Consider the following 12,462-nt stretch of genomic DNA (forward strand, 5'->3'; position numbering starts at 1 on the left):
ATGTTTCCATGGAGTGGAGATAACGAAGATTATCCATAGATTTTTGTTTCCCCTTGTTTTAGTCCCTTAATTTAAAAGGGTTTGAATGAAATAGTAAAATATGTCAAAATGAACACAACTCAATTGGGACACGACTCGTATTATTAACCTCGAAGTGATGTTTGATTCCTCACTTCACAAGTTGTAAAAAAATGGATAGAAACATAAATTGTTTCAAATCACTCCATCTTTTTCGATTAAATTATAAATTTAGGCTTTAAACTTTAAGATGCAAATTGGTTTTTGATTTTTTTTTTTTTTTTAAATAATAGGTTCATAAAATTTCAATCTAATATGTCTCCAATCCTTAAAAAGTGTTCAACAAATCTATGAATAACTTTTAATTTTGTGTCAAATAAATAGGTGACATATTAATCATTTTTTCACATTCACAAATTTATTAGACACAAAATCTAATATTATTAATTTATAGACGCAAAAATCAATTTATATTCAATAAATTATTTAAAATATATCATTGATCTATTCAACGCATAAAATCGAAAGTTCATTGACCTATTAAACACAAAGCATATACTATTTACATTGACCAAACTTCTATTTAACCATCTTTTTCTCTAACTCTGATAAGTTTTATTTTATTTAAATTTCTAATGATTCCAAAAAGAAGGAATCTAGAACTTGAATGGGTTCACTGATAAAACTACAAACTTTACAAAAATTAAATTATAAACTAAAAACAACTCATGGTAATTTTTGGAAAGTTGCATCATGAAACATTAGAAACTTTATTAGGATTCTAAAGTAAGTAAATATTTATTTTTTATAGGAGAAAATTAGCAAGTATGCTTCGGTCTCATATTTATATAGCTTTATGAAAGATTCCCCTTCTTTTCTTTCCACACTTTATCTTTTTTATTATTATAGGAGACTTCGTGTCGTTTGCCATAAAAGACACGGTAAAATTTGAAATTACCCAGTATAAAAACCCTCATTCCTGTGTGTATGCAAGATTGAGTCAGGATCATAATCAACTAGACTCAAATCTAATTGTATCTGAGGTAAGCAACTAGTTAAAGAAAAAAATCTATCTATTGATGTTAAAATATTGCAAGATATTTTCTTGAAAAAATATGGCTATTCTGTTAGTTATTAGAAAGTGTGGGATGGAAGAAGGAACGCAATTGTCAAGATATTTGAAGATTGGACTAAACCGTATATTTTATTGCCTAGATGGATGAATATCTTACAAATCACAAACCCCGATACAGTCATCCATTGGAGGCTAAATGAGGTGGATTGTGATGATGGGATTGTCGTGTTCAATAGCGTGTTTTGATCATTTTGACCTGTTATTGAGGGGTTTCAAGTATTGTAGATTGCCACTTCAAATTGATACAATCCATTTGTACGAAAAGTATGAAGGAACATTGTTGATAGCTACTTCAGTCGATTGCAAATGGACATGTTTATCCAGTTGCTACCGAAGGAAAGCACCGATTCATGGGGCTAGTTTTTTAAAAATTTATGGGGTCACTTGGTGCACGGAAGGGAGGGAATGTGTCTAATTTCATATAGACACAAGGGCATTATATCTACCATGTGAAATACTAACAACGGTTGGGAAGATCCACACAAATTATACTTATGACATGTGGTGAGTATTTTTAAAGACAAGTATAAGAATAGTATGTTGAAAAGCTTAGTGTTTCACAAGGTAAATTATTCCCATATTAGTTATCCCTCATGTTCGTATTGACTACAAAATATCCTGAGTAATTGTCCTATACGTCCTAAATATGAAATTAAGAAATTAACACATTGAGAAGGACTCACAACTAAACATGTTGTTAACATATTTGACCGTAGGTCAGGGTTGTGTGATGTCATCACTTCAATCAACCCAATAACACTAAAGGGTGGAACCACACTTCGAATAAAGTTAAGTGAAAGAACATGTACATGCAATAAGTGGCAGAGTTATGGAATCTGATGTTCCCACACCATGGCAGCGTATAAGACCATTGGTTTGGACTACTTGTACTACATTGAAGATTATTACAAATGTCCCACTTATCTTGCATGTTATTCACTTCAGTTTGAGCCCATCCCTAATAAAAATGTTGGCATGATCCTAACTTTCCCATTATTTATCCAGACGAATCACGAGTTAGACGAGATGGGTTAGAGGGAACGTTGTAAAATACGTTACACGATTTACAGACAAGAAGGACATAATAGACGAAGGGTGTATTCTTCAACTAATTGACCATGCTAATTGTAATTTTAGATATCAATTATCCTTATTGATTGTACTCACATCGATTCACAATTAATATTTTTATTTAAGTTAAATTTAATATTGTTTTTATTGGATCAGACAGTAGCGGAGCCATAAACTTTATATAAGGGCACTATATGCAAAAAAAAAAAAAAAAAAAAAAAAAAAAAAAAAAAAAAAAAAAAAAAAAAAACTATAAATGAATGTAAAAAAGTATTCATAACACCTACTTTATATTTTAATTTCATATTTAGAATTTTAAAAAAAATCCTACTTCTATTTCCATCAACATCAATCAACCCCTTAACCATTGAACCACGAAGGAGATTTAATAATAATGTGCATTTATTAATAATATTATTAACTATTACTTTAAAAATTTATATTAAAAATACAAAAACCAATAATTTGAGGGGGACACATGCCCCCCCTCCCGACCCCTATTTGGCTCCGCCCTTGGGATTAGATGGACGATGATGTTAGCATGGGACCATACGATGACTTAGTTTTGTACTTACAATGTAGCCATCAATCCAAGACAAGTATTTTGATGTTATGCATTGTTGATGACGATAGGCTGTTATTTGAAGGTAGGAAGACCCAGACCTTCGTATCTTGAGTTATCTATGAGCCACAAGATTCTATGGAGTCTCACGTATGAAATTTATACAATTAGACTGGTATCTTATAACAACATTAGTGGAACGATGGCGACAGGAGACACACACTTTCCACATGTTGCATAGAAAGTGTATGATTATACTACAGGATGTAGCCATCCAATTTGAACTCCCGATTAATGAAAGACCATTGATCGGGTCACTAAACTATGATTAAGAATGACTATGTGTTGTCCTCTTAGGCGTTACACCGAATGACATCGTTTTTTAGGGACGTCGTCTTAGCCTTCCATGGCTAACTGATTAATTCAACAATTTCACCAATCGACCTGATAATGCGAATAAAGAGGAAATCCAATGATATATGCGAGCATATATTCTCATATTAATTGGTGGATTGGTATTTCCCAATAAATCCAACAGTAGAGTGCACCTAATATATCTTTCCATGTTAGTTGATTTTGATGTTGTTAGGACATACAGTTGGGGGTTGGATGTCTTGCATGGCTATATAGACAACTACATGGGGGTGCAGTTATAGATGGAAAAGGTATTGCAGGCTCACTTTTATTTTTACGTATTTGGGCGTGGGACCGATTTCCTCTTTTAGCACCTCGACGACTCTACCAATATGAAAGCAACTTGGATGATAGCCCACTTACAGTACGATAAGCATTTACCTCATTTTTGTTCTGTCTCCAATATAAAATACTAATAACTAATATTCAACTTGTGATTGTCGTAGATGGAATGACAACTTTTCTATTATCAGAGTGTTAGGGTTAATGCCCTAAATCTCGTGAGTCTTGTAATTGTAATTGTATTATATAAACAATTTATTTATCTAATAAAACAAAAAGGTATTTTATTTATCATTTAGTTGCATTTATATATATAAAAAAAAACCAATAAAATAAGATTTAGGGTTATTTTTTAAAACTTAAACATCTATGTAGAGACATACAAGCGGATCATGTTTAAGTGATAACCTAAACGGTCTATAGTAGATGGATAGGATTGGGTATCTTATCTTAGTGACACTACGAATACGACCTATTGTTTGCTTGTTATTTTTCTATCGCGTTTGTGCTGATGAATGATGATGAGAATGAATGCTCGTGATGAAGATGATTAATCTATCTCTTGGAACCTTATGAAAACCCTATAGATTTGCGTTCTGATTCCAAATTACAGTAAACATACAGATTATGCATTCTAATTAAAATTATAGCATGCTTTTTAAACAATAAATAGAGTTCAAGAGATTATACCTTTGAAGAACACTTCTTCTTCTAAAACCCTCGAACTGTCACGAACTCTACAAACAACAACAAAAACTTGAAGACCCTCTTCAAGAAAAACACGAACCAAAATAAAAGACACAACCACTTGGAACCTTCGGTATACTCAGGGTGAGAGTTCAGGAGTTGTGGGCTCTGACTATTTTGGTAAGGAGGGACTTCGAGTTTGGAGGAGGAAGAAGATTGAAGAAGACACTATCGCATAGAAAGCTTCTTAATCGTGTAGTGTTAAAATGCCTATTGTATAGACTCTGTGTATCGTGTAGACTTGTTAGGGAAAAATAGAAACTTATTTTCATTTATCCCATTTGCTATAAAAAAAAAAAAAAATTTTAAAAAAACCACTTAACGACCCACTAAGGTGGTTGGAGAGAAAAAATGGATTATTATTCAAAATAATAAATAATATAAATAAATATGATAACGAACTTATCATATTATATTTATAACCTATAGTTTTAATATTGTATCATATATAATATAAACTATAGTTCTTTTTCTCTATTTTATGGCATTTAATATAAATCATATTTATATTAAAACTAATAACTATTTGAATCTCATTCAAATATTTATTTTCTCTAATTAAACTACAATGTATCAAATACATTATAACAATTACATCATATATAATTTCCTTCTTATTGATTTGCACAATTCAAATTAACCCAAAAACTGATTATCAACTAAATCCTTTTAAGCTACCAAGGGGACCTTATGGACTTATAGCTTGAAGCTCCAACAGTACGTGAATAATTAATTAAACTCTTTAGTGACATTATCCACCATTCATTAACTGTCGGGCACTCCACTAAAGACCGACAGTTGCACTCTTCGCATTACTGATATATTTTAATGTCTATTGGATATAACCAATCAACAATACGATGACTCTTCACAAATTGCTCGTAAGTATAGCTGGACAAAATTACCGTTTTATCCCTGTAGTTACATCTAACCCCTTAAGTACCACTGATTTCTCTAATGAACAATAAATCATAGTCTCATGGAGCTTCAAGCTATAGGTCCATAAGGTCCCCTTGGTAGCTCAATAGATTCAAGTTGAGAATCAGTTCTTGGGGTTTATTTAAAATGTTCAAATTGACAAGAGAAAATTCGATTATATATGATATAATCGGTGTGATGTATGAGATACATCAAGTGGAGGATTAATGTAAATCTGATTTACATTAAGTACCATAAAATAGAAAAAGAACTATGGTTTATATGTTTCATGAGATGAAATATTAAAACTATAGGTTATAAGTATAATATGGTAAGTTGGTTATCATATATATATTTATAATAATATTAATTATTTGATAATTATCTCTTTTTCTCTAATAACTAATTAAGTGGGAGATTATTGGTGGTTTTATGGTAACTGTAAGATAAAAAGGAAAAATATTTTTCTAAATTTAATAGAGTTGCTTAATTTGAAAAGAAACTCACGAAAAAACTATAAAGTGAAATTGTTTCATAGAGAGACTAAATGATTGTGGAATGTCACGATATGATAGTTCACTAAGTTGGTCGTAGCTAAACGATCGCAGGGCATTGTCTATACAATAGGCTGACTTCTTCTACACGATCGAGCATTCGTCCATATGATAAACATCTTCTCATCTCCCACTTGCTTAATCGTTTATACGATTGTTGTTCTGGATTCTCACACCGTGAATACCAAGGTAACCATTATGGTGGTGTCCTCACTCAACTCGACTGAATTCGAGATTTTGGAGGCCGTTCGTTGTGTGTTCGCGTTGTTCGTGTGGTGGTTGTTGTTGATTGTGCTGTGTTGCGGTCATTATGTTCGAGCGTTCGTGTATCGTTATCTTGGAGACTGAACGAGCGTTCGTGATCGAGGGAGTTTGAAGAATGAGTCTTCAAAGGTATGTATAATCTTTCCCTTGATTATCTTATAAGCATGCTATAATTTCGTATTGTGCATGACCTGTTAGTTTTCATTTTGTGACTGTAATTGTTTATGTTCAATTTTGAATAGAATTTGGAACGATCATTCCGCTGCTCATGGAAATCCTCATGTCTGATTTTCTTCATGGCCTTCTTCTTCTCTGCCAAATATCTAGGGCAGTTTCTCTTCCAGTGTCCATCCTGGTTGCAATGGAAATATTTTCCTTTGTCAACCCTCACTGGTTGTCTACCCCTTGCAACAGCAACTTGTGGGTTAACAGGAGCCTTACATCTTTCTTCTTCTTCCACTTTCTAGTGTCAGAGGAAGAAGTTGCAGACTTAATTCCAGAGGTCGAACCTTTGTGGAACTTTTTAGATGGTAAAGCAACATTTGTTTCATCCTCATTCTCCCTTCTTTTCAACAAGGATTGGAAAATCTGCAGCTCATTAAGCAGAGTAGTAAGGTTGTAGTTAATCCTGTTCCAAACAGCATTGTTACAGAAATGAATGAAGCTATCTGGTAAAGATTCTGGAATTATGCTAACCTGGCTGGCCTCATCGATACTTGACCCGTTCATCTCAGCCACGTTGAAGTGCATCATCATGTTGAGAACATGTTCCCGAACAAATGACCCCTCTTACATCCGTGAGTTGAAGATGTACTTGAGAGCGTCGTGCCTAAGCTGTACAGATGGTTGTCCGAACATTCCCCATAGGGACTTCATGATCTTGCGTGCAGTGACCATGGACTCATGCTTCTAGGCCAAAAATTCGTTAATACTGGCCAAGATGTACGCTAGGGCTTTCTCATTCGCCCTTGTCCATCGCTCGTATGCTTTCCAAACATTTCGAGGAGCAGTAAGAGCTGGAATAGGAGAACACTCCTTCGTCAGGACGAATCTGAGATCATCAATGATTAAAATCGTGTTTATTGTATTTTTTTCGACTAGCGTAGTTCTCGCCAATTAGTTTTTCGACGGCAAGTAAGCTAAGAGTCGCAGTAGCCATAATATAATTTTTGAAACAAAATAAACTTAATTAAGTCTACTTGCATTAAACTAGTTTTATAAAACCAATCATGTTTTAGCAAAATAGTCTAGTGTACCCTAAGTTACATCTATTTTGCAATGATGCTTCAGTGAGGTAAGACAAAAGTTACCGTAGGGTGATCAAATGCCCCTTCGCTGAAATGAGACATTTTCAACCATTAGACAGAAACAACTCCTTGTAACTGAATCTAATAGTCACCATTGTTTAGTCAAGAATTTGTTAACATCCTTAACAATTATCTGTAAGTTTGACCCCTCATTTTAGGTCCTAGAGTCCCACCCTAATGATCCAACCTTAGGGAAAATCTGATTAGGACAAGAGACTAAAACAACGCTATCCATTTCTGGAGATCAAATAAAGAGTTATGCAAAACTGCCATCCTTTAAGGGGTCACCCACGATGCCACGGGGCAATGCATAAAACTTTATCCAATCTAATGAGAGAGACCGAGGGATATGTTATCACACGTCCCACTCCCACTTACTATGAACACTCTCTCCATTCACCTTGGTGTTGACCTATCCAAATGCCACCCATAGGGGGACACCCATGGTATCTCAAGGTCGAGGATAGATCTCATGGTGTGAATTTTTAGGGAGAAACGTATAGAGGTTAAAGTGAAGTATCATATACTCCATTTTCCTCCCACTGAATGTTCTACCTAGGGTTCATTAACTTAGAAAATCTGGGTACTGATTTTATATAAGTGATTTGTTTAATTTGCTAAAAAACAACACTTGTTTTTTATGATTAAACAACTTTGATTCAAGTCTTATTAAACACTTTAACAGACTTTCATCAAATTTGCATGCATGTAACAAATCTATCTAATTCACCTTTCTAGGTAGGTTCCCAGGTAGGGGTGCGACGTTTCCATTGGCTTAAGTATCTCACCCTAGCCATAACCAGCCTTAGACAAAAGGTCCCTTATAGATACATTTATTATATATTTAATCTTTTATTATGAATCAATTTAATCCTATTAAACCGATTTAAAAGATTAAACTTAGATTACTAATCTTATTAGAAACGTGATCTTAGGTTTATCTCAATAAAATTTTAAAACACTTTTAAAAAATGATTAAAGCCTAGGGTTTGCATGCAACTCTTTATTATTGATTTTAATTCTAATTTCATTTATTATAACACTTATAAGAAATGAAACAATTAAAACCAACTAACATTGCAAGCTAGACATACATAAGTTATTTATAACAATTATAAATGAACCGAAGGTAGTGTCATGCTTCATGCAATGTTCATTCACTACTAATATTTAACTTTTATCTAAACAAGTAATGAATTAAACTATAGCATACATCCCATCAAACATTCAACCTTATATTATAACATTTATAATATAAATGATGCATGGATATGCTATAATGCATGCATATATATATTAGAACTCTTATATTATATGATGCATGAGCATGATTTTTGTAATTTAAATCATGCATACTAATATATTATAACACTTATATATAAAATGATGCATGAAACGAAATGCATAACCTATGGTGGGTTTTAAAACTATATAACATACATTATGACATATAAAACAAACATACATCACATGTATATTTAACTAAAGTTGATGGACCGGGATAAATAATCTCAAAACCATAAAATAAATGGCTAAACTATTACAAAAATTAAGTCCACCGGTTCGGAACAAGTGAACCGGGTCTTGAATTGCTAGCTTCGTACCTCTTCACCAAGAACCCTTGCAGCTTGATTGTGTAATAAACTCCTGATCGTTGAGTAATGTGTGTCAAGTAGAGACGATCGTGTAGCTTTTGACTATGCGATGAGCATGAAAGTCTACACGATCGTGCAACGTGTATCGAGTAGCGCATACCATGTGATCGTGTAGTTAAAGACTATGCAATGAGCATGATAGTCTACATGATCGTGTAGCGTACGCCTAATATCGTATACTATGTGATCGTGTAGCTACTGACCATGCGATAAGCATGAAAGTATACATGATCGTTTAGCACACATGCCTTGATTCGAGTATCATATACTGCGCGATCGCCTACCCATCGAGTGCCTATGTGATCATGCAGCCAATGCAACATGATCGTGTAGTAAACTCTACACGATCGCGTAGCATTAGCTTTTCAATCATTTAACAGATGCTACATGATCGTGTAGAAAAAACTACACGAACACATAACAAATCTAAATGATCGTTTAGCTCTAACTACACGATGCAGCCTCTGTTTTGTTTTCTCCATCGAAATGCACTGCAACCTTTCTTTTGAAGCTTCACGAATGACTCAAAACTAAAACAAATACAAACTCTATTGCAAGTTTAATGCTAAAAAATGTAGGGGTCCTTATAAATTAACTTTGTAATTTAAATAGAAAGCCATAAACAGAGACATCTATCCCATAAACATCCATCAACAACCATCCACATATATTTAACAATTAAATGCAATGCACAAACAAAAACCCACCAAAACTATAAACGATTTCAATACAGAAATAGAATTTGGAGTCAGAACGCAAACCTAGCTCTGATACCAATTGAAGGAATTTGAGTTTTAAAGATATCCATGAGCGGAAGCGTATCGTCCAAATTTCATTTAGATTGAAAACACGAATTTACAGTAAACATACAGATTATGCGTTCTAAGTAAAATTATAGCATGTTTTTAAAACAAGAAATAGAGTTCAAGAGATTATACCTTTGAAGAACACTTCTTCTCCTAAAACCTTCGAACCACGAACTCTACAAACAACAACAAAAACTTGAAGACCCTCTTCAAGAAAAACACAAACCAAAATAGAAGACACGACCACATGGAACCTTTGGTATACTCAGGGTGAGAGTCCATGAGTTGTGGGCTCTGACTATTTTGGTAAGGAGGGATTTCGAGTTTAGAGGAGGAAGGAGATTGAAGAAGACACTATCGCATAGAAAGCTTCTCAATCATGTAGTGTAAAAATGCCTATAATATAGACTCTGTGTATCGTGTAGACTTGTTAGGGAAAAATAGAAACTTATTTTCATTTATCCCATTTGCTATAAAAAAAAAAAAAACAAAAAAAAACCACTTAACCACCCACTAAGGTGGTTGGAGAGAGAAAAAAAGGGATTATTATTCAAAATAATAATTAATATAAATAAATATGATAACCAATTTATTATATTATATTTATAATCTATAATTTTAGGGTAATTATAATTTGTAGCATTTTTAAGAATAATAACAAAGTGTATACCATCATTTAAAAAAAATTGCAAATATAGCCAAGTCTATCAGAGATAGACTTTTACCAGTGATATGGTCTATCAACTCCTACCAATAGTATGGTCTATTACTAATATATTTGTAATTTTTTTTACATTATGTTATATTTGCTAATACTTTGGTTCTAATGTCTATATTTGTACTTGTCCCATAGTTTTAATATTGCATCATATACAATATAAAATATAGTTCTTTTTTTCTATTTTATGGCATTTAATATAAATCACATCTATATTAAAATTAACAACTATTTGAATCTCATTCAAATATTTATTTCCTCCAATTAAACTATAATGTATCAAGTACATTATAACAATTATATTATATATGATTGAAACAATTTAATTTTGTCATATATAATTAAATTCCCTCTTATTAATTTGAACAATTCAAATTAACCAAAAAACTAATTCTCAACTAAATCCTTTTAAGCTACCAAGGGGACCTTATGGACCTATAGCTTGAAGTTCCAATAGTACGTGAATAATTAATTAAACTCTTTAATTACATTATCCACCATCTGTTAACTTCCGGGCACTCCACTAAAGACCGACAACTGCACTATTCGTACCATTGATATATTTCTGTGTGCATTGGATATAACCAATCAATAGTTTGATGACCATTCACAAATTGCTCGTAAGTACAGCTGGGCCAAATTAACGTTTTTCCCCTGTAGTTACATCTAACTTCTTAAGTACCACTGATCCCTTTAATGAATAATAAATCATAGTCCTACTATGACTAAACCTTTCTCGGGCCAGGAGAGGGTGTGGTGTCATATTGTTCAAGACCCAGAATCAGCTCTTAAAGAAACAATTTATCTACTTACCTTGCATCGAGGAAGGAGTGAATTCCATCTTGTGTAGCTGAGTTCCCAGTTCCCCAATCAGATAAATCCCTAAAATAGTAGGCTTGTTGAGTCGACGATCTGGTCACTCTCACCCATACAAATCAAAGGACCGCCCTCATAGGCAGGAGTTCATAACTCACTCAGGATTAAGGTTATGTTACCTATGGTCATCCTAGTGAAATGAAAGTCTCTATTATGAACAGTGTTATATAATGAGACCAATCATTTTGTGGTCCGATCTTACACAGACTCCTTTATATAGAATATCTTCATTCGCATGTCCAATACACGAATGATCAGGATCAGATCATTTGTAACACTTTACAATATTTGTAACATCTACAAAGCGGGCCATACTCGTAGTGTCACCAAGATAAGGTACCCAGCCTTATCCATATACTACAGACCATTTAGGTTATCACTTAAATATGATCCACTTGTATGTCTCCACATACATGTTTAAGTTACAATGATAATCTTGGATGTTAGTTTATTGGTTTGTGGTTAATGCAACTAAAATATCACGTATTTTATAGACAAAGTGAATAAAATATCAAATATTATTAATCACATAAAAGTTTGTTCATACAAGGTTTACAACCTATAAGACCCTACGAGATTTAGCGCATCAACCTTAACATTATATGCGTGCATACCTTGCTAATGCATACAAGTTTTCTTAAGCTAGCCCCAAGTATAAATCTTAACCAAGTGTCCTGGTAAGCCCAGGGTCTAATGCAGGACTCTATAGTATACTAACGCAGGGGTGGTCTTTGGATCTATTGCAAAGGTTTCCTAATTATTTGATAGGCATTGGCTATGTACACCACACTACTGGCATGCATGCAAGAGGGAAATAGGAGTTCAGAGAGGAAAAAGAGTTTGTAGATGTTGGCTTAAGTGTAGATGGTATGCGTTGATTTCCTAGTGGGAACAACAAGCTTATATGAGCACAATGACAATGAAATGGAGATGGTGCAAATGTCTGCTAAAATCTAGGTGTATGTGTGATGCGTAGAAAATCAGCTCTTTAATTCCTGCTCAACATCTCTCGATGGATGCCATTCTTAATCCTATATCTAGGGTACATGTATTAGTCACAAAGTGTTGGAATATAAGATAGCATGCACAACGGAAGCAAAAATCGATAACATTCTAATTACATTAAAACTAAGTA

This window comes from Benincasa hispida, chromosome 12 (genome assembly GCF_027475165.1).
Source record: "Benincasa hispida cultivar pf3 chromosome 12, pf3_genome.v1.1, whole genome shotgun sequence".
NCBI classification, from domain to species: Eukaryota; Viridiplantae; Streptophyta; class Magnoliopsida; order Cucurbitales; family Cucurbitaceae; genus Benincasa; species Benincasa hispida.